General features: G+C 28.3%; 1 pseudogene; it reads left to right on the forward strand.

The window, feature by feature from the left end:
• The window catches only part of LOC113370048, a 61,272-nt pseudogene extending 38,989 nt beyond the window's left edge, over nt 1-22,283 (forward strand).
• Nucleotides 22,284-22,904: the final 621 nt, after the last annotated feature.

A 22,904-nucleotide genomic window follows, 5' to 3' on the forward strand; every position in this document is an offset into this window, starting at 1 on the left:
GTTTGTGTTTTTATTATATATACCGGCTTTGTGTATACAGAACCTAACCTAGGACGAATACTTGTATGAACTTGAATTTTCTCATGCATTGCACAATGTGATTTTATTTATCGGACACCTGGATCAAAAGTGTAACTATTTAAATATGCCAACTATTAGGTCATTGATAAAATACGAAACCACGTTGTATAAAATTATTAAGTATTCATTTATAAAATTCTATACAATCTCAGGAAAGACATCTTTAGTAAACACCAACTCGGAGTAAAAGTACCTTATCTTGAATTATATGTAATAATCAATTAATTACCATACATTGATGTAATTGTAATGCATTGTTTAACTAATGCCAATTTCTAATTTTGACACGATTGACTGACTGCTAAAATTTTTTAAAATCAATTTGCGATGAATCAATTAATCAATTGAGTATTTTTTTAAATTAATCTTTACCAAAGACAAACAAATGAAATTACATCATAATCTACATCTCAAAATTCACTACTTTTCATAAAATCCTTTCACTACATGACCATGGGCGTAGCGTGCCTTGACGAGGCTTCGTATCAAAATTTGTTTGGAGGCCCCCTTAAGAAGGGTAAATTTTAAAAACAAAATTTAAAAAATGTATAAAATTAAAAGGATATTCATTTATCATTATCTATATAATTTTCTCTAATTCTCTGAATTTTTTTACAAATAATTCCAAATATTTTCGAAAAACTGTTTCTGTTTCTGCCACCAGGAATACTAGTCGTTTCTGTCTTGAAGTTTTTAGGTAATATTTAATTAGTTTAATTAGTTTCAACTTTGAAAATTTTCTTTTGGCAGTTGCGATTGTAACAAGAAGAAACAATAATAAAATGCATGATGTTACTTCGTTGGGAAAATTGAACCGAAACTTGTTAAATTTTCAAATTAATATTTTTCGAAATGAAAAATGTATTTATACCATAATTTATAACGCAAAATTACTACTTTCAATAAAACGTAGTACTTGGCATAGTTCGAATTAAAACTATTTTTTTAACAAATTGTTTGGTTTTTTGATTGATTTTTTATGGGTTTTTGCCATAATACCTTGGTAATACGTGGTGATATTCAAAATTATCCCCCTTCCCAACCAAAATCACGTGTTTTTTTATTTACGAGAAAAAATTGTAATTTTTCTCGTAAATAAAAATTTGTGATTTTTTTAATGTTTCGGTTTTAAAAAAAATCAGATAAAAAATAAATACGCGTGATATCATTTTATAACCCTTCCTTCCCCATGTGATATTTCGTGATGTCAAAACCCTCCCCCAAAAAACCTCACGAGATTTAAAACCAAATTGTTACAAATATTTTTCAATTGAATAGGTTTTCAAATGTTTATTTTTACAAGATAAACATATCAATTACTTTACCATCTATAACGCTTACAATAAAGTTTAGTATATGACAAAATTTAATTTCAAATTGTTTTTTAAAATCAAAAATCTTTCAATTGAGTAAAATTTTTGCAAAAGACAAACAATTTGAATTACATCATCTACAACGCAAAACCACTTCTTTTCATGAAATTTAATACCTTTATTATTAGTTCTAATTTAAATTATTATGAATATTTTTAATTGAATTAATTTTAAAATTGCCATTTTTTTCAAATGGCAAACAATTGGAATTATATCATGTATAAGGTAAAACATAATTCAAATTCAAATAATTTTTAAAAATCAAATTGTTAAATTTTTTAATTGAATCGATACTCGAACTAGTAATTTTGCAAAATATAAATAAATGGAATAATGCAATATCACTTCTTGAAGTAAAATGTAGTACATGACATAGACAAAATTAAAATAATTTTTTTCGAACCAATTGTTATAAATATATTTTGAGTGTATTGTATAATTAATATTTTTGCAAAAGACAAAGAATATTATGTCACCTCTAAAGCAAAACTACCTTTTCATAAATGTAGTAGGTACATGTGCTAGTTCAAATTCAAATTTATTATGTAACGAATAGTTGGTAAACAAACTAAGTCATATTCTAGCTTATATAACAATTATTTGTTTTTGAAGTTTTTTCATTTTCAATGCTGTTAACGAACATGCTATTTTTATAATTAGCGTTTTTTTAAGATTATTATGTCATCGTGAGAACCAGAATTCTTCCTTGAACTCTTCTTCATGGCTACTTGTATTTTTATCTATATTTATTTATATTTGAAATCCGCAAATCTCTAAAGAATTCCTTTCAAAGTCTGCATTATGATTTGAAAAAATGATTAATCTTTTTTTGTATTTAAGTCGCAAAAATATTCTTACCTGCAAAATATTTCTACCTGCTAATACATAAATGCCTTTCATCGTTTTCGATACTATTCAATGAAAATGTGTTACAATTGAACTAACTTTAATTTCACGATTAAAATTTCAAATAATATACAATGATCAGGTTTTCAATTTGATTTGAGCTGATAAGAGATCTCAATGAAATTCTATCAAATCAAATAAATGATATAAAATGAACGTTTCAATGTTTGCTTATAGTAAATATACTAAAATTACATTAACAAATATTGTCACTGTTGTCTCTGTATACATATAAAATGATTTGCGCTTTATGGATTTCGATTACAATTTTATTTATTTTGTTAAATTAAATCTAAGCTCTTGAACTACACGTTCATATTTTTGCTAGTCATCTTTAGATAACTTTATTAATAGATTATGCGATTATAGATAAGAGCGAGGAAATCGTACACAAAGTAATCGTATGAGGATAAAAGTCGCTGATTTGAATAATTTTAATCTTAAAAAACAGCGTAACGATTATTTAATTTTTTACTTTATTTTAGAAAATTATTACAGTAACTTTCTGTGAAAATAAAATGATTCAATTCAATTTCTGAAACATAGCTTTAAGCTATGAATTGGATCATTTTATTTTCAAAATTACTAGAAGACTACTATGTAATACATAGTAGTCTTCTCCGCTTTTCTTTTGCCACTTGTATTTCGTCGTTAAACATTATTTTGTGGGGGGAGGGTCTAGAAGGCTGTGATTCTCTTTAGTCTCTTAATTTTAATTTTACTTTCCTCTTAATTAGTCTGCTTATTTAAATTTGTCTTGAATTTTTTTCAATACATATAGGTACTTTTCCGCCTTGAAATAGAAAGTAAGTTTTAAATTTTTCGATGTTTTTTATATTACAATAAAAAATTACTTGAACCTGAACTGTCATTCAATTAATGCAGAGATTAATCTTTTTTTTTTTTTAAGATGGACGGGCCACGGAAAACTGAAATGAGGAAAAACCTCAGGGAAGGAGCAAATCCATTATCCGCACTGCTGTTTTGGTAAGTCTTCAATTTTAAATATCATAGAAATAAAAACGTTTCATCATTTTAATCACATTGGTCCAATATATCTGTTGTATTCATGATAACATAATATTCTTCAGAAATCAAGTATTGATTTTTTTAGAAATGCCATGTATTCTAAAAGTGTCTATAATTATTTTATAATTACCAAGCAGCGAATTTTAAACCTGAAATAATTTTTATGTTAATTTTTTCTATCGTTATGTTATTTAACCTTGTCGTAATAGCGAAGCCGAAGAGTTACCGTTATTTACGTACTATGGGAATCTGTTTACTTAATGTTAAACAAAACAGTAACAATTTTAATATTAGCGACAATATTTAATATTATTTAATTTTTTTCACAATATCTGCGCCTATTCCATTATGGGAGCATCAGCAAATTGTTGGCAGTTCTTGGAATGTTAGCAATTTATTTATTGAAAATTTGTATTTAAACATTTCACGAGTTTTTATACATTTGAAGGAAGTCATAATCATAAACAAATACAAATTTATTTTTAACTTTCACATTCAAAGTTATAATGAGCGAGGTAATTTTTCCAGCAGTATTACAGCAACATGTATTTTTATTCCTTATATTTTTAAATATTATAAATATATTTTCAAATCTTTCAATTTTTATTTTGTCGATATATTATAATGTGGAAGTCATCATTCCTTCTTTGACGAGCTTTTTTCATAATTAGTTTACCAATTTTATATAATGGGCCAGTTCAAGTTCCTCTATGTCACCATCGTTATGTTATACGATATCTTTACTAATTCTAATGAGGTGTCCAAGGGACAGTTGCCATATCATATTATATGCCATATAATATTTGGATGGGGATGTGTTCCACGAAGAAATTACCTGTTTGAAATATCACATTACTATACACACACTTAAAATTTTAATTTTTCACTTATTATTATTTGCTTATATTTTACATTAAATCATATTACGGATATTATTTTCATGTAAATTTTATCCTTTACTCTTTTATTTATTTAAATTTATATTATTATTCATCAATATTACTTGATGTTAATAAATTAGCAGTTGTAATAATTATTGAAATTAAAAAAAAAAAAAAAAAAAATTCACTCGAGAAAATATTTTTCACGTAAAAAGCTATTAATAAATTAAATTGATCATTGGTATCAGGTACTGATAGCCTTATATAGTGCAGTGACTAGATACGGATTTGTAGTTTAGACGATACTATCAGATCAGATCAGATGTAGAAAATTTGCTTCTCCTTACTTCGTATTTTTAGATGGTAACCCAATGGTTAATCCATTGATGATTTGATGATGATGATTTTATTATTAGAATTTATCTAAAAGGGCTGACTGTTTGGGATAAATGCTTTAGCAATTTCCATAAAAAGGCTTCGATGTCGCTGGACGATATTATTTGTAAATTAATATTAAATAATACCACGTGCCCTTTAGTGCATTTATTTCATTTCCGAGCTAGAATTATCTAATTTTGTATTTGAAAATGATTTTCTGGTATTTGATTTGTATAATAGTGCATTCTTCGGATTTGCTTCGTCACTTCTATTGTTTTAAAAATGCTTATCAACTATAGATAATGAGTTCTTAAAAAAACTAATTATCCAATTAGATAAGCTAATTGTAACTAATAGTTCTAAATGGTTAGTTGAGGACAGGAAAAGTTGTTCGTATAGTATTTTTAATACTTATATCAATTATTACATATTTTAACGTCTCGTTTCCTCAAATAACATTTTTGTGTATATGCTACTATCTTGGTGAAAATAAAATCAACAATTTTCGATGGTTGGTATTATTCTTTTGTTATATTATATTATCTTATATAAATTTATAAAATAATGATATAGAACATTATATCCAAACCTAAAAAATAAATATCCAAGTAAATATTTCATATATGTAGGAAAAATTTGTGAAATATTTCCACCAAAATTCTTATTGATTTGCAACCTGATCATCCTCTTCATTCTAATATATAAAGTAAAAATATCAACTTTTTCCACTCGGATGTCGCCACTCCTGCAAATATACATACGAATCTCGCAATTCACGAGTGGAAAGGGGTTAATATATAAATTATTACTATCCGGATGAATTTATTTTCCCTTCCTAGTTTCAAAGACTATGATTGCTTTTTTAATCAATTTAATTAATTACAAATTTAACTAAACAATTCAGAGCAATTAAATTGTGTTTATCATCATACCCGTTATCTTTACAACTAGTTCAGTCGTAATATTGCAATTTTTTTCATGTTTTGACATGAAATGACGATCGTAGGTGTGATGGTTTATCTTTTACAAGAAACCATTTACAAGTTTTGTATAATGCAAAGATTTACTAATCATACGTAATAATTGTATCAATTAACATAACATAATTGTATCAATTTTAATATGAAAATTAATTAAAATTAGCAATGATCATCAGGTGAGTTTGAAGGTCTCTCATGGAAACCTTTAGGGATTTCAATCATTTTTTTGAATAAACTCCTAGTTGTAGATATTAGGATTTTAAAATTTATTTTTTTTTTCTTATAAGTTACAATCTGTGTTTGATTGAGAAAGAGATTGAATAATTAATTAAATTAATTTGATAAATAACATTGAATTTTAAAAGAAAAACCCAGCGGATTACTTTTTATTAATGTACTAAATTATGTCTGAATTTTGTTTTGATATTATAAAATTTATTTTTTGAATGTAAGATTTTGTTCTAACAATTTACCGTTTTTTAGACCTTTGACTTTACCTTTTCTTGTTGGATGTGCGAATCGTAATTATTACGTTACGACAATCCATCAGGTCAACGGCCGCTTCAAGAACATCTCATTGTTGTTGGAAATTTAAACAAAACGAAACATCTTCATTTATGAAATGAATTCTTAAATAATAATTCGATTTCTCTTCAATCTTATAGTATTAATTCTAGAGTGTAAATATTCATTTGGTATTCCAAGCTAAATATGATGTTCCAATTTGGTTTTGCAAGCCAAGAATAATATTATTTCTTGAAGGACTTATCAATATTAAATATTTGTCTAAATTCAGTAATTTAAATACCTAGAGAAGAGTTTTATTATTGGCATCCGACATTTTCAATCAAAAGAACAAGAGTTGAATCATAGTCATGACTTGAAACAATGGAAACTTGATTTTTTTTCAGTCTTTTCATAAACTGTTCATAGATCAATGATTGAGCTCGCAGTCAGTTACTAATAAAAAATTGACCGTTTCAGGATTTCAATTTATTAAATTAAATTATACATATACTTATTGATTTTGTGCGTATTTTATTCCCAGACAGTTTTATACAATTATCATATATAGGAATAAATGCGCTTGCACATAAATAATAAATGAAGTGTGAAGACAACAATGACGGTGCTCTTTTCAAGCTGATTGTCAGTACAAATATTCAATAATTAATATAAACGACAATATCAGTAACTGTATGGTGTTAAATAGGAAAGAATATTAGATAATGCATGCATAATCTATAAATATTTTTTTCTCAAAACAGATATAACTATCATATTTGCATACCGTTATAATAACCATCGGTAGTAAAAGTATTATAACCCGCATCCATATTGGAGATTCTGTACGTTACATTATTTCTTCTTTATTAATTTTTGTTATGCATTTTTAATGACATTACATTGAACTAATTTCACACAAAACTATGGGAGGAAATAATTAAACAAAAAATCTCACTTCCAATTAATTTTATAACAGTGCTGACAGATACAAGATTATATGGAGCTCTTTATATTTACATCAAATCAAATAATATAAAATTATAAATGCAATATACATAAAACAATGATATATATGTAAGAGATAGTGTAGATATTATGTAATTTAGTATATGGCTAATGTACCAGTTTATAAAGCCAATAAAATAATAAAAAAAAAAAAAATTTCACACTCTATCTAGATGATTCTGAATTACCATTTTTGGCACTTTTTGCACCGTACTTTCGAAATGGCTGGACCTACCTTGAAAAACTGATCAGTCTCCTTGTAAATAGGAATCGAAAGTTTTTGAGTCAATCAAATCGGTTGATTTGTGCTTTAAAAATCGTGGACGAAGAATTGTATCCAAACATATATACATACATATACTACACACACACATATATTAATTTCTTTCTAAAGTGCGCCAAAATGTTCAGAAACCTTTGAAACGTAAAGATATGCAAAAATTTTAATTTTCGATTTTTTTGCGATTACTCTAACTCACCCTACGAGAAGTTAATAAAAGTTTTCATGACGAACTATAAGTTTCATTAAGGTTACTAATTGAGCATGCATACGATTGTGATCTCTTATGAATTATAATCATTAAATAAACTCAACTTAATAGTGTAAGTTTAAAATGTTTAATTCATTTTTAATTTGTTTCGATTCTCTTATTAGTTACAATATTACATCAAATATTAATAGTTTGGAACGAATGTGCATGCCAATGACGTTGACACAACCTTGCCCTATTTCTTGACTGATACGTTTTAAAATATCGATTCGTCTAATACCACATAATACGAATGCCACTTGATACAATTGTTTACCGGACAATACAATTAATATTGATAGACTTTGTCATCTCAGTCCATTGCCGGTCATGATGCAACATATTTGCTGTTGCAAAATATTCTACCAGTTTATCAAATTGTACTATCTTTTTGATTCGGACGTAGCATTCCCATGTGCTATCAATTATTTTAATAAATATGTCGCATGTTCAATTCTTGGTTAATGTTCTATTTCAAGGCAAAATGCTTGTTTGTGTTGACTGTGAATCTAATTTTGTCACAAAATCTCTGATTAGATAATATTACAGGGAGAATGTTGAACCTATTATCGACTTTTTCATATATTTTTTTAGTCACTATTTTATTTAACAGAGTTATTTATTGACCCTATGAGTTATGTCTAAATTACACATAATAATAAAAAAAAATTTAATCACAGAAAGAAATAAACAATAATAATAAATAAATAAATAAAAATGAATTACAAATAAAGAAAACTAAATAAATAAAATATTTTAAAAAAAAAGAAAACAAATTGTAGTAATTGCTCCAATAAACAATTGACTATAGAAAACATTTTTTTTTACAATTGACTATGAAATACCATTTTTTACATTAAGTCTATAGGCAGTTTTTTGTGTAGTCTTCTTATAGGCGGATTATCAAGCAGATGAGCTATTGTTGCATTAGGATCATCGTAAATTTTAGAATGTCTAGTACTGGTATTTTTGATGACATCCACTTTACCATATATGCTTCTATTTATTCATAGATGGCAATATGTTTCCAAGTGTAAATAGCCCTTCCCCAGTATTTTTGCATTAAATTATATATAATCACTATTAGAGTAATTATAACATCATCAAATTGATGTAGTCCAATCGTCTGGTAGTCTTCTATAATTCAAGTATCAACAGCTTAGTTCTGATGGCTTTCCAAACAACGATAAAAAATGGAATTAGAGATTTTATTGGAGTAGTCCAATATTATTTGATACTACTCCAATATTATTTGATACTACTCCAGTAGTATTTGATACTACTTTGATAGATTTTATAAATCAATAAATACTTAATATTCCGAAAGTCAAGAATATTTAATAGAAAGCAGCCTATACCAAATCTTATACATTGACCTGACCAATTATGTAATTATTAAATATGAGCAAAAAGTTATGCGCATACTTATATCATCCACGTATATAGTTTTTTGTGAAAGTTTCCCGAATCCTTGAGTCTCTGAAACTTTTTTGTAATACAAATCTCATCTACATATGGCACATGTCATATGTAGATTGCTTGATTGCGCCAATTTTCTATAAATTAAAACATAAGGTAATATTTTATATTTACTTCAATAAGTAAAAATGATCATCTTTAAGCAGATCACCTCTATATTTGAGACAAAAATTTCTCTAATTAGAAAAAAAACCTAGTTCGACTTTTTTTTTTAAATACGGCTTAGTTTATTACTACCTATTGATCAACCTATTACTGATAATTTTAATAATTACCAAATCGATTACGTATTAAACTACCATCAATTTATTTTTACGATATGAATAGTAATTCAAAGAATTATTATGATAACTGTTTATCTAATTACTTTTAATATAATTTTTTTGATAAAATGATTTTTATAAAGCTAAATTATGTATTCATGATTTATCTACAATTTCTTGTCTGATTTGTTCTTATGTCTTGCTCATTGTATTACAGTCCAACCAAAAAATAATTACTATATATATGTGACCCATTTCCAATATGTGCATATAGTAAAAACAATGTTTTATCTAAAAATTATAAATGACTTAACAGCATTTTTTCCAATTTTACTGCTAGTAGATTATTTTGCTAAAGTCCACAATTTAGGGTTATCGACCATTTGCGATTGAGAGAGTTCACTAATTTTATTCTTATTGTTTTCTCTGTAAAAAGTCTGTTTATAGGTCGTTTAGATAAGGCAATATTTTTAATTAGTTTGATTTTTTCAATTAAGCAAATTGGAAATTTTAAATAACTTTTATTAAATTACTTCACAAAGACTATAACACCTTTGAATTTATTACTTTTATTTTTTACTTCAGCAAATAATTTTTCAGAATATTACTGATAAGCCTATTTGATTCATTGAGAGTTGTTCCGGTAATTGATTCTAGGCTATTAAGATTTAAACAAATTGATCAAAAATACATAATTTCCTCATAAGTTTCTCTAATAGTATTCTAAAAATTATACTAACGATCTGTTTTTTTTCAGTTGGATTCTTCCTATATTTTTTAGAGGATACAAAAGGGATTTAGAGGTCTCTGATTTAACGAGGCCACTTAAAGAACATAAATCAAGTAAGTTTTTATTGAGTCTCAGTTGAAATGAATGAAACTTATTAAACTTTTTATATTCTAGGTAATATAGGAGAAAAATTAACGTTAGCATGGGAAAAGGAGTTACAGCGGTGTGGAATAAAATCTTTGGTAGGAGTGGATAATTTGGAAAAAAATGAAAAATCAAATCGAAAACGCAAAATGCCCAGTCTCACTCGGGCCATTATGCGTGTGTACGGATGGCACATTGCTGGTTATGGTTTATTGCTTTTTTTCATGGAATTTTTCTTAAGGTTAGATCTTGCACTCTATTTAAGTAAAACAATAGATTATAATTGTCTTTGGAAATTACGCAATATTAGAAAAATAATTATTTGCTCATTACAGTACGAAGTTTGTTCTCAATAATTATTTAAAGGTCATGTACATACTTTACAATTTATGGTGACTAAACAATTTTGAAGTATAGCGGATGTATTCAGAAAAATTGCACGCAAAAACTGGCAGCAATAGGCAATTTCATTTTTTTTAAATTTATTATAGCAACATGGTTGAAATTGAAATTACATTAGCCGCCACCTTAAGGAATACTAGTTACCAACTTTTAAATTTAAAGTTGGTTAATTGGTATAATGGTTAATTGACCAAGGTTTTATACTTAATATGGAGTTACATTTATTTTAGAAGTATGCTCCAAACATCATGCATTTATACATATATAATAAGTGATATAAAAATTTGATGGATATAAACATTCAAGAATAAATCGATATTTTTGAGGCGTAACTCCCAAGAATGGGGTTTTAAGGAAAAAAGCGAGCAATGATGTCATAAAATTAATTAACCTCGGGTTAGCTATGCCACTATCTTGATTTTACTGCAGAATAATAAAATGATTGATATGCAGAATAATAAAAATTTATAACGGTATTAATCAATAATTATTCTAATTTATTATCAATATTTCTTTATATAGGCTACATCAACCGATGTATTTAGGAATGCTGGTTCGATACTTCAGCAATCATGCAGGTTATTCCGAGAACAGTACTGTGTAAATATTTAATGAAAACCCTTGTAGTCTAGATGTGTCAATATTTCATTTTTTTTTTGTTTGTTAGCTCCCTTATTTTAAATAATTTATCGTAGATAAAGAACATATTTAGCCAAATATTAAAAAACGCACATGATGATTTTTTAATATTTTTGGTTTATCATACTTTGTTTGCATGATTTTGGAAACCACGTGTTCAGAATCCCTTGAGTGTTCATAGTTTTATCTCATCGTTCCAATAAAAAAAATTCACGGATCATCTTTTAAATTACATGTTACCGAATATGTTTTTACAGGTAGAAGTTTTATACGGTATTTCGACAAGTTTTTACTTGCCATGTGTTGTAATTTTGGTTATTGATAAAATGTATGAAGGTTACATTAGCATCTAATTGCTATTAGTAGGTATATAACGGAATCAATTATTTTTTTCTTTAATTATTAATAAATATTATTTTAGTAATTATGTATGTAAATTATAATTATTTTCAATGTATTGTGTACGTCTGTTTTATATAGTAGTCACTTTAATTTTCAAATTTAGTTAACTAATGTAAATGTTAACAATTTAATATTAAATTGGCAATTTATTTACCATACGTTTCAAGACGTGGAAATGTTTAACAATAATTGCCTATTTAGTATTTCATACCTTAACAGAATTAGTTTAGTTAGATGCTGGTTAATTAATAATGTTGTTAATAAATCTAACAAATTCAGCATTTTAACTAATCTTGGCCGACTTATATCCTGCTGAGATTTAAAATTTTCAAATGGTATCGAAAGTGTGGCTTGTTTAAATAACAATGCACCCTTCAGTATAATATTTTGCCTTTTTTAGAAAAAAGGCTTAATGATTGCGCATATTGATAAATAATATTTTTGAATTTGAGAAATGTTAATTTCTTGTACAGAGACGAAATACTGAACCAGATCTTTTAAAACTAACGTTTTTGATAGGGTCTTTATTTAAATTTTAGAAATTATGCAGGTACTTACTTTATATATAAATAATTTTCATTTTTTAATTAACATAGAAATAACTTTGCTATATATATATATATATATATATATATATATATATATATATATGTATATATATATATGTATATTTTATTATGTTATTGGCCTTTGATTGATTTTAAATGCTCGTTGTTTAAAGCCCTTTGAGCATAAAAATGTTACATATATTTTGTTTCTGAAACATATTGCCTTATAAATCCTTTACTGGTGAATTTAGGCATGTGGTCCACACGGGTAATTTTTTTCTAAATCTCAAGATCGATTTTTACAGAGTGAAGATTTTCAAAGAAAGTTGAATTTTTTTCGCGATGCCATGCACCACTAGTTTTATATATTATCTGAAGGGTGCAATGGTTAATATTGTAAATATTAGCGCCAAAACTAATATTTTCACCATTGCTTGCGGCTAACCCTAAATTGTTTCCAGAGTGACACAGCCAGCTTTATCGGCGGACTGATTTCCTATTATACACCAGGAAATACAAAGACGACAGAAACGGAAGCTTATCTCTATGCTGGTGGTGTTGTTCTGTGCAGTGCTGCCAACGTAGTAATTGCTCATCCCTATATGATGGCTATCATGCATATAGGCATGAAAATGCGCGTCTCCTCCTGTTCGCTAATTTATAGAAAGGTCTTTAAATTTAATACGTTTCCAGATGACACATCTGAAACTACAGCACACCATCATAGCATTGTTTAGATTCTGCAGTCACCATCCGCTCCTGTAATTCATTGATGATTTGCGATCATATCATATTTGGCCTATGTTGATGTTTAGATTTGCTCTTTATAATTTTGGTCATGGATTTGTTTATAATTTTTGCAGTGACATCCGTGGAAATGATTTTGGTTTTATAGAACTACTTGTTTTATATTTGTATTCACTGCCGAGTAACAAGAATAACACTGCTCATTAATAATAGATAATGGACGTATCTAAAAGCATGCAAATTGATGCATTTTTGATACTGCATAATGAACGTTAAATTATTTTAGGTCTAAAATGAAATTTATTTGGCCATTGAAGGCTCATTGAGAATTGCGATTCAACTACTTTGTTAAATCTCTTATACTTGGATTGCACTATTGCACAGTTTATTAATGTCCAATTTCTTGTTCTCGGGATTATAAATATGTATTTGCTCTAAGGTTCTCTGTGAATATTCGACAATAGCTCTAAGGTTCTCTGTGAATATTCGACCAGTGGTTGGATAGTTTAAAAATAAAACCAACATCATTTCAATTGGATCATCTGTGTCAATTTCCTTAGATCACCAGATCTGCCATCTTCTTTCCATCTGTATTGTACTTTCCATTTGCTTTTTGCAGAATATCACAGCCACAGTTTTCTGCGAGGTATGATCATGTACTTCGCACCTGATAATGTTCTCATTGAGAAACAAGAAGCTTTGTATGTATGCGGCGGTGTTATTATGTGCAGTGCAATATCCGTATTGACTGCCCATCGATATGGTCTAGGTTTAACACACATCGGGATGAAACTGAGAGTTTCTTGCTGTTCACTCATTTACAGAAAGGCGAGATGTTATTATCACTCACAATCAGTTTGTATACTTAATAGATTATGACTTAACACAAATATGGGAAAAATCTATAATCAATTGATGATTTGTTGTTCTGGCCAATCCAAAACTTGATCTTTAAGTAGTTGCTTCTGCTTCATTTTGACTAACACTTTGACCTCTTCATTAAGGTGACCATATTTCAAACAAAACCGTGACGGCAATTGTTAGATGTAAAAATCCGGGACGTGTGGGGGGGGGGGGGGGGCGATAGACTAAACATATAGTTAATTAAATAAAAAACTTTTTTATAAAATTTTTTTTATTCATTTATGAAGAATTGATTATATTATGTTATATACTTTTTTTATCAATTAGCTCTAGTAAGCATGTTTATTTTATACTTTTTTGTCTATAAACGACAAAATATAAAGCACGGGACAAATGTAAGTTGCCTATAATCCGGGCAAAATATGTAAATCCGGGACAATTTAACTTTAGCAAAATCCTGGACATAAGGTGCAAATCCGGGACTTTCCGGCCAAATCGGGACGTATAGTCAACTTATTCTTTATTCAACATAAGTTTTAAATAAGGCGAATTTATTAAACTTAATATTCACTTAATTTGGTAGGTTGCGTGCTCAATTTCGATTATTATTGTTGAAAAACTAATGATGCCGGTCGTGATATCGCTGAATTCGTTTTTATATTTTGTCGTTTGATATTTTCTACAGGAGCAGCCTCGTGCAATAATGTTAAAATTTTCCATCCAACTCATTAATGTGTGATATAGAAGCTTGAACGGTAGTAAAACTCTATTCCATATCCTACTTTGTAGTAATTCAGTATATTTTTCTACTTCTTTTACGTACAATTGATTTTGGTTGATACCAATATAACAACTCGGTTCTGAAGTAGTGCACTTTTTTTTATTAAAGTAATTTAATTTTGCATATGTTAAGATTTCATTTGTAAGTTAATATCTGTATTAGATCGGGTGTCCAAAGGTACACAAAAATTTTAAAAATACTTAGGGTCCTATATATATTTATCATCATTTGGTTATACTTAAAGATTCTGTTGGATTAGCCAGTACTTACAATCAAATTTTTCTTAATGTTTTATTTATATTATTAATTGTACACAACAAAATCTTGTCAATCTGTAAAATTTTATTCAACTATCAACGGATTTCGTATTAGAAATAAAGCAAATATGTAACTCAACTGAGAACTATCTATTACCTATTTACTCTTACTCTTAATGAATGCATGTAAGTATAATATGTAATACTAAATTTAAAATATTTTGTTGTAGCTTATGTCATAATTATTTCGTTCATTACGCATGTATTGTTACATTTTGCATTTTCAAAGTATTATTATTCGGCATATTTTAATTTAATCGTCAAATTGTGCTTAAGTGCTAATCTTTATTCTAGTAAATCATTTAATCATAACAAACTTCAGACTTACAGAAATCTTACACAAAATTTTTTATCACATTGTTTTACTTGTACATGTTTTTTTTAATGTTTTTTGTTTTTTTTATTAGGCTTTGCGGTTAAGTCGAACCGCACTCGGAGACACAACTGCTGGACAGGTTGTGAATTTGTTGTCCAATGATGTTAGCAGATTTGATATCGCTATTATCTTTTTACATTATTTGTGGATTGGACCATTAGAAACTATAATTATTACGTACTTGATGTACAGAGAGGTGAATTAATAACATACTCATAAAATGTAAATTAATTGCTTAAATCCAAACATGCTTTTTAACTGATTTTCACAATTAGCGTTCCAAGCAGAGATTATATATTAAAATATCATTAATATTATTGATGGATATCCCGATGGCTTCTTTCAACATCCAATGATATTCGCATATAGGCATTCTAATATTTTAAAAAATAATTAATTTTTTTGTTGTTATAGGTCAATTTGCTGCCGTAATCGGTGTTGCTACGATGTTAGGATTTGTTCCCTTGCAGGGTGAGTTTTCATACTAATTTTATATTGTTTGTTACCTAAGATAAGGAATAATAGTATTTCACTATACTTTATAAATTGTTATAATAAACAAAAAAATAAAATATCTTGGAATATGTTCAGTAACAAATACTTGGGCGGCATGCTAGCCCGTACAGCAGTGTCACTCCTGCAGAGAAGGTTGGTAATTTTCTGCCATAGCTTTAAAGTTCAATGCTAAACTGAAACGAATTGATTTGGATCTTCTCACATTTTTCTGTGAATTTCTTATTATATTCTTATATTGTTCTTTAATTTTTTTTATTTTTTATTTTTTAGCTTATTTGGGCAAACGTACATCGACTCTCCGCATGCGAACCGCGTTGCGGACTGATGAACGTGTTAGACTTATGAACGAAATCATATGTGGAATCCAAGTCATCAAAATGTATGCTTGGGAGAAACCTTTCGCCTATCTCGTGTCTCTGGCTAGAAAGTAAGTTATTTGATCAATCTATTCAGAAGATGCTGTATGTTGAATAATAATAATAAATTCAAGGACAAATGTCATGGTTCTTGGTATAAGTAATTAAAGACTATGTACGTTGATGTTTACTCAATAACTCACACTATTTTATATATTTTGCGCAAATACCAAGTAGAATTGTCATTTTTTGTAATATTTACAATTTTTGAATATTTATTATTTTAAAAAACTGTTAAGACAAATTGCATGTATATGCTGTTTTTTTTTCTAATTCGATTTTTACATTTATGAATAGAAGTTTGATTTTAACACGTTGAAGATAGCATCGAAAATAGTATTTCACAGTTGGGGACCGCACTAATTAAATATCGTTATTTTTGTATGAGTTAAAAATAGATAAATATAATTTAATATGAGGCTATATCAAATTTACGAAATTTCATAATCAGCAAATTGGACTGCTGTACAAAATTTAAATAAAAACCATTATCCGTGTATAATCGGTCCAGGTAACATATATAGCATGCTTACCGTAGTCCCGAAATAGTTTGCTTTGTTACCAACCAGTGGGCATGCGGTCTTCAACGTGTTAAAGTATTGAGGCATAATCAATGCATTTATCGCATGTGGTTTTATGTAAATCTATTACTAATCCTGATTTCAACAACAATTGTATAATTTTGATTTTAATCGAGAACTGCTAGTAAGTAATAGCATCAACACATATTTCATATCATAGTACTAGATATAATATTGTTAATCGAAGCTAAATTATGTTTTCAATGGTTATTTTTTACTTAAATACATATTGTTTCTATAAATGCAAATGTATCTTTTATCTTGTCTTTTATCTTTCAGGCGAGAAATCAAAGAAATTCGTGCAACATCCTACATCCGTGGTACTCTACTCTCTTTCATAATGTTTTCAACACGTCTGAGTGTTTTGTGTAAGTCTGGTAGCTTATGCTTTATTATACCAGGTTGTTGTTACTGTAGAAGGCATTCGTCTTGACTTCTTATTATAATATTTTGAAGCAAACTATGACGGTATTTTTCCCACAAGGTATTGGACAGGTTGCTGAAGCTGCTGCTGTGTCGATAAAACGGTAAAATATCAATATAGTCTTTAATTAAGATTTATTGAATACTTAATTAGACGTTATATAGCAATCATGCATGATAATTGTCAATTTTTAATGCATATTTTTATACAGAACAAATTCTTAACTCCTAAATTAATTGTTTATCACAGTTTGGAGAAATTTATGATGTACGATGAAACGCCCCTGTCTGCCAACACTCCGAATTTCTCAAACGGATATTGATGTCTCCCTCAATTATTATCTACAAGCAAATCTGGAGAAAGCGATCAGTCTCACTGACAATGATATTAGCAACGGTACCAAATATTCCGAAATTTCCAAAAAAGGATCCTCAGAAGGTGTCAAAATTATCGGTGATACTAAACTAAACGGAAATGTTTTGGAAATGGAAAATGTAGAAATAGCTCCCAATCAATGGAAAATCTCTTTATATACTAAACAAAACTGAAATGTCTATCAAACCTGGAATGTTGATTGCTGTAATTGGTCAAGTTGGGTCCGGAAAAAGTAGTCTTCTCGAAGCCATATTAGGAGAAGCCTTTGGAGAGTGGATCAGTTTCAGTCAATGGTACTGTTTCATATGCAGCTCAAGAACCATGGCTGTTTGTTGGGAGTGTAAGACAAAATATTCTGTTTGGGCAACCCATGGATCGCGAGCGGTACAAACAGGTAAACAAATGGTAGTTCCAACCTGAGAAACTCTTCTTGGTCAAACATAGGCTTAATATTTCTTATTGTTTTTTCAGGGTGTTCGCAAATGTGCTTTGGAAACGAGATTTTGCACTTCTCTACCTTTTGGAGACAAAAACTATCGTTGGTGAGCCGCGGTGCATCTTTATCAGGTGGTCAACGTGCTCGAGTCAGTTTAGCTAGAGCTGTATATCGACGTGCAGACTTGTACTTACTATGGATGATCCATTATCAGCAGTAGATTCTCACGTTGGTCGACATCTTTTTGATCAATGCATCAGCGGATTTTTGAGAAGAGAGGCCGTAATTTTAGTCACACATCAGTTGCAGTATTTAAAACAAGCAGATGAGGTAAAATCGCTACAATGTGTACTTTTTCAGGAAATATTTTTTCTTCTTGTCATTATTTCTTTTTTAGATAATAATTATTACTAACGGCCGTGTACAAGCACGTGGCACATACAGCCAGTTATCTTCTTCTGGTCTCGATTTTGCAAGATTATTGGCCAGAAACGTCGGAAACATCAGGATTCACATGATAATTCTAGCATGCCGGAAGTCGGAGATCATCAGCATCATCTACTCAAGGCAGACACAGTCAATCAGTTTACAAAGTGTACATAGTATAGATGAGAGTAAAATGAACGATGAGCCAAGACAAGTTGAAGAAACTAGAGCTAGTGGAAGTATAGGGGCAAAGGTTTGAATATTTTATAAAAGGATATTTTGTGCATTGCTAATTATAACAGTATTGAATATTTTATTTTTTTCTATTTTTTTCAGACATACGGTGAATATATGAAATCTGGAGCAGGTTTTTGCGTCTTATTTATATTATTTGCAAGTCTTATTTTAGCGGCAGGTCGCTGCATCAGCATCTGATTATTTCTTAACATTCTGGTTTGTTGAAATTTGGTTACTTACAATCTAATATTTACTTTGCACTAAAAACAAAATTTATTTTAGGGTAAATTTAGAAGAATCTAGGAACATCACTTCTCTTAAAATGATGAAAAATATTTCTATGGATTCCGATAATTCCACTTTCAACGACGTGTTTTCAACAAATGATACTCAACCTTTGCCCAATCTATTTGCTTATGATGATTCTTTCTGGGATTTTAACAATTGTATCTACGTTATACTGCTATAACACTGGCCACAGTTTTTAAACTTTAGGAAGATCGTATTTATTCTTTTCAATATGTATGAAGGCTTCTATGAAATTACACAACTATATGTTTTCTGGTATTACAAGAGCTACGATGTACTTCTTTAATACGAACCCATCTGGAAGGATATTGAACCGTTTTTCAAAGGATATGGATCAATAGACGAGTTATTGCCTGCTGCGATGATCGATTGTTTACAGGTAAAATATTAAAAATTAATATATATTAAATATATATATATATATATATATAATATTTAAATTAGAAAAAATTAGATCATTTTTTCTCAATATTATTATTTGGGATTATGGTAATTTTATTAAAGGTTATTTTTTAGTTTGCATGTTATTAAATAAGATTTTTTCATAATACTAATTATTTGTTATTATTTGTAGTAGATTGGATAAGTTTATTGGGGATTATATAGTAGTGGCAGTTGTAAACTACTGGCTGCTTATACCAACATTTTTAGTTGGTGTACTATTCTATCTTCTGCGAAACTTCTATTTGGCTACCTCAAGAAGTGTTAAACGATTAGAAGGAACAAGTATGCATACATATATAAATTTTATATTAGAATATAAATATTTACTGTGAAAATTATATTTTAATCATTAATTTTCAGCTCGAAGTCCTGTATTTTCACACTTATCCGCTTCATTAGCTGGCCTTCCTACCATTCGAGCATTTGGGGCCCAAAAAGTTTTAATTCAAGAGTTCGATAACCATCAAGATTTACATAGTTCAGCATGGTATATTTTCTTGGCATCATCTAGAGCTTTTGGTTTTTGGTTGGATCTCATATGTGTTATATATATTGCTGTGGTTACATTAAGCTTCTTGGTATTAGGAAATGGTTAGTAAGTTTTAGAAAATAAATTATGAAAATTCTTTTTATATAAAACTTTTTACTATAGAAAACTTTGGAGGTAATGTTGGTCTTGCTATAACACAAGCTATTGGTTTAACTGGCATGTTTCAGTGGGGTATGAGGCAATCAGCTGAATTAGAAAATCAAATGACGTCTGTTGAGAGGTAATTATGGTGTTGTGAATTAAAACATTATATGGTTACTTTTATAAACAATCTTTGCAATTACTTAATGCTATGCAGACACTAAATTCTGCAATATTTATTTAAATTTCTAATTAATTATAGAACAATTCCAGTACAATTTTTTTCAAAATACTGTGATTATTATCAAGTCAAAATATCAAGTTTTAACCCTTTATATTCTAGAGTTTTAGAATATAGGAATGTGCAACCTGAGCCTGCATTAGATTCTGAACCAGCTAAAAAACCACCTCCAAGTTGGCCAGAGAAAGGAAAAATTGTATTCAAAGATCTATGTCTTCGTTACGCACCAGAAGAACCTTTAGTTTTGAAGAAATTAAACTTTGAGATCAAGCCCGGTGAAAAAGTATGTATACATTAACTTTATTTCATTCATCATATATTGACTCTGGATAATGCTTTTTTACCAGGTTGGCATTGTTGGTCGCACAGGAGCTGGAAAATCATCTTTGATCAATGCTTTATTCAGGTATTATAAATAGCAGTGTAGATACAAATTGTATACTTGTTCATGAGTTTGTCTTAATTGCGTTTTTTATTTCAAGATTATCATATCTTGAAGGATCAATAATGATAGATGATCGAGACACAGCTGAAATGGGGCTTCATGACTTGAGAAGCAAAGTATCAATTATTCCTCAAGAACCAGTTTTGTTTTCTGGTACTATGAGATACAATCTAGATCCTTTTGAAGAATATCCAGATAGTGCTTTGTGGCAAGCATTGAGTGAGGTAATTGTTAAAATATTATTTTAGAGCGATAAAAGAATTTGGTTTATCTTTGAATAAAATTATTAAAATACAATTTTTTTAAGGTTGAGCTAAAGGAAGCTGTCCAGGAATTACCTGCTGGATTGTTTGGAAAAATGTCTGAAGGTGGATCTAACTTTAGTGTTGGACAACGCCAACTGGTTTGTCTTGCTAGGGCAATTTTAAGAAATAATAAAGTCTTAGTGTTGGATGAAGCCACAGCTAATGTAGACCCTCAGTAAGTTACCTTACATATATGAACTTAAATAATATTATGTACTTATTAGTTATTATGTATATGTTACATACATTAATAAATAATTATTTTAGAACTGATGCCTTAATCCAAAAAACAATTCGACGCAAATTTCAATCCTGTACAGTACTAACAATAGCACATCGTCTAAACACAGTTATGGATTGTGATAAAGTGTTAGTAATGGATGCTGGTCAAGTACTCGAGTTCGGTCATCCTCATGAATTGTTACAAAGCCCTGAAGGTACCTTCCGTGGAATGGTGGTACAAACTGGACCTGAAATGCTGGAGCAATTGACCAGAATTGCGTCTCAGGTTAGTGAGATAGCATATAAAATTATTTGATACTTAAATAAAAATTATTTACTTATCTTATTTTAACTTCACATGCTTAATTGTACTAAACAAGTTAATCTTAATAATTTGCAATTAAATTTTTTTTTAGAGTTATGAAAAACAAATCCATCAAGACTAAATAATTTAATTTATAGTACTTATTAATTATGTGAAGGTGAATATTTGACTTCTGTGTCGCAGTGATGAATAAATGTGCGTTTTTTGAGTGCTCAGTGATCTCAAAATAGGAATATTAAAGATTATTGGAACTTTTGAAGTGATTTTATATGTTACATATGTATATATATTTTGTAACTCTATTTTTAACAAAATTTTAACACCTTTTTTAATTGCCATAAAATAAAATATTTTATTTTGTAAATAATCAATATATCGATTATGTTATATATTTACATCACACTGAAGTATTATAGTTATTAATGTTTATATATAATGCATTTATTACTTAAAGAATGTTAGATTATAGTTTGTTCAAAACAGGGTGCAAACTTGCCTGGAAAATAAGTGTACTTATTGTTGTTAGCAAAATGTATTTTAATGTAATATTATGAAATGTATATATTCTATTAACTTTTTGTATATAAAGGGGCTAAATCAAATTTCATATTGTCAATATGAAATAAAGAGATAATTTTCCAATATAAAAAAGTTTTATTAACAGATATTACAAGTACATACTTTTTTGTAATTATTATTTACAATGAATAATATAAAAAAATTCAATTGTTGAATACAACAATAACTCACAAACCTCTACAAATCTTTAATTTGCAATTTCATTCAAGTATTTCTAATAATGTTGTCGAAATGTTGCCTGATGCTTGTGGAATATCAGTTTACAAAATTAATATAAAAACATATGAAGTACATATTCTTTTGAGCATCAATCATTTAATGGTATTTATAACTAATTCATAAGTACAATTAATTTAGGCATAACAATAAATAATAAATGTATGAAATATATTTCTACAATATATGCCATTAATTATATAATACCTATTCACAATGCCAAACTATTGACATTGAAATTATAAATACAGCTACCATTTATATACATTTTCAATCACAATACATCCATACTATATTTTCTATATAAACTCACTGATTCAACTTTCATTCAACTAAACTAACAATAAATTTATTTATATACATTTAAATGAGAAAATACATTTTAAATTTGGAATGATTAAATTAAAAATCAAT

This window comes from Ctenocephalides felis, unplaced genomic scaffold (assembly GCF_003426905.1).
Source record: "Ctenocephalides felis isolate EL2017-DRISC unplaced genomic scaffold, ASM342690v1 CF-g0.4_SCAFFOLD_01492, whole genome shotgun sequence".
NCBI lineage: Eukaryota > Metazoa > Arthropoda > Insecta > Siphonaptera > Pulicidae > Ctenocephalides > Ctenocephalides felis.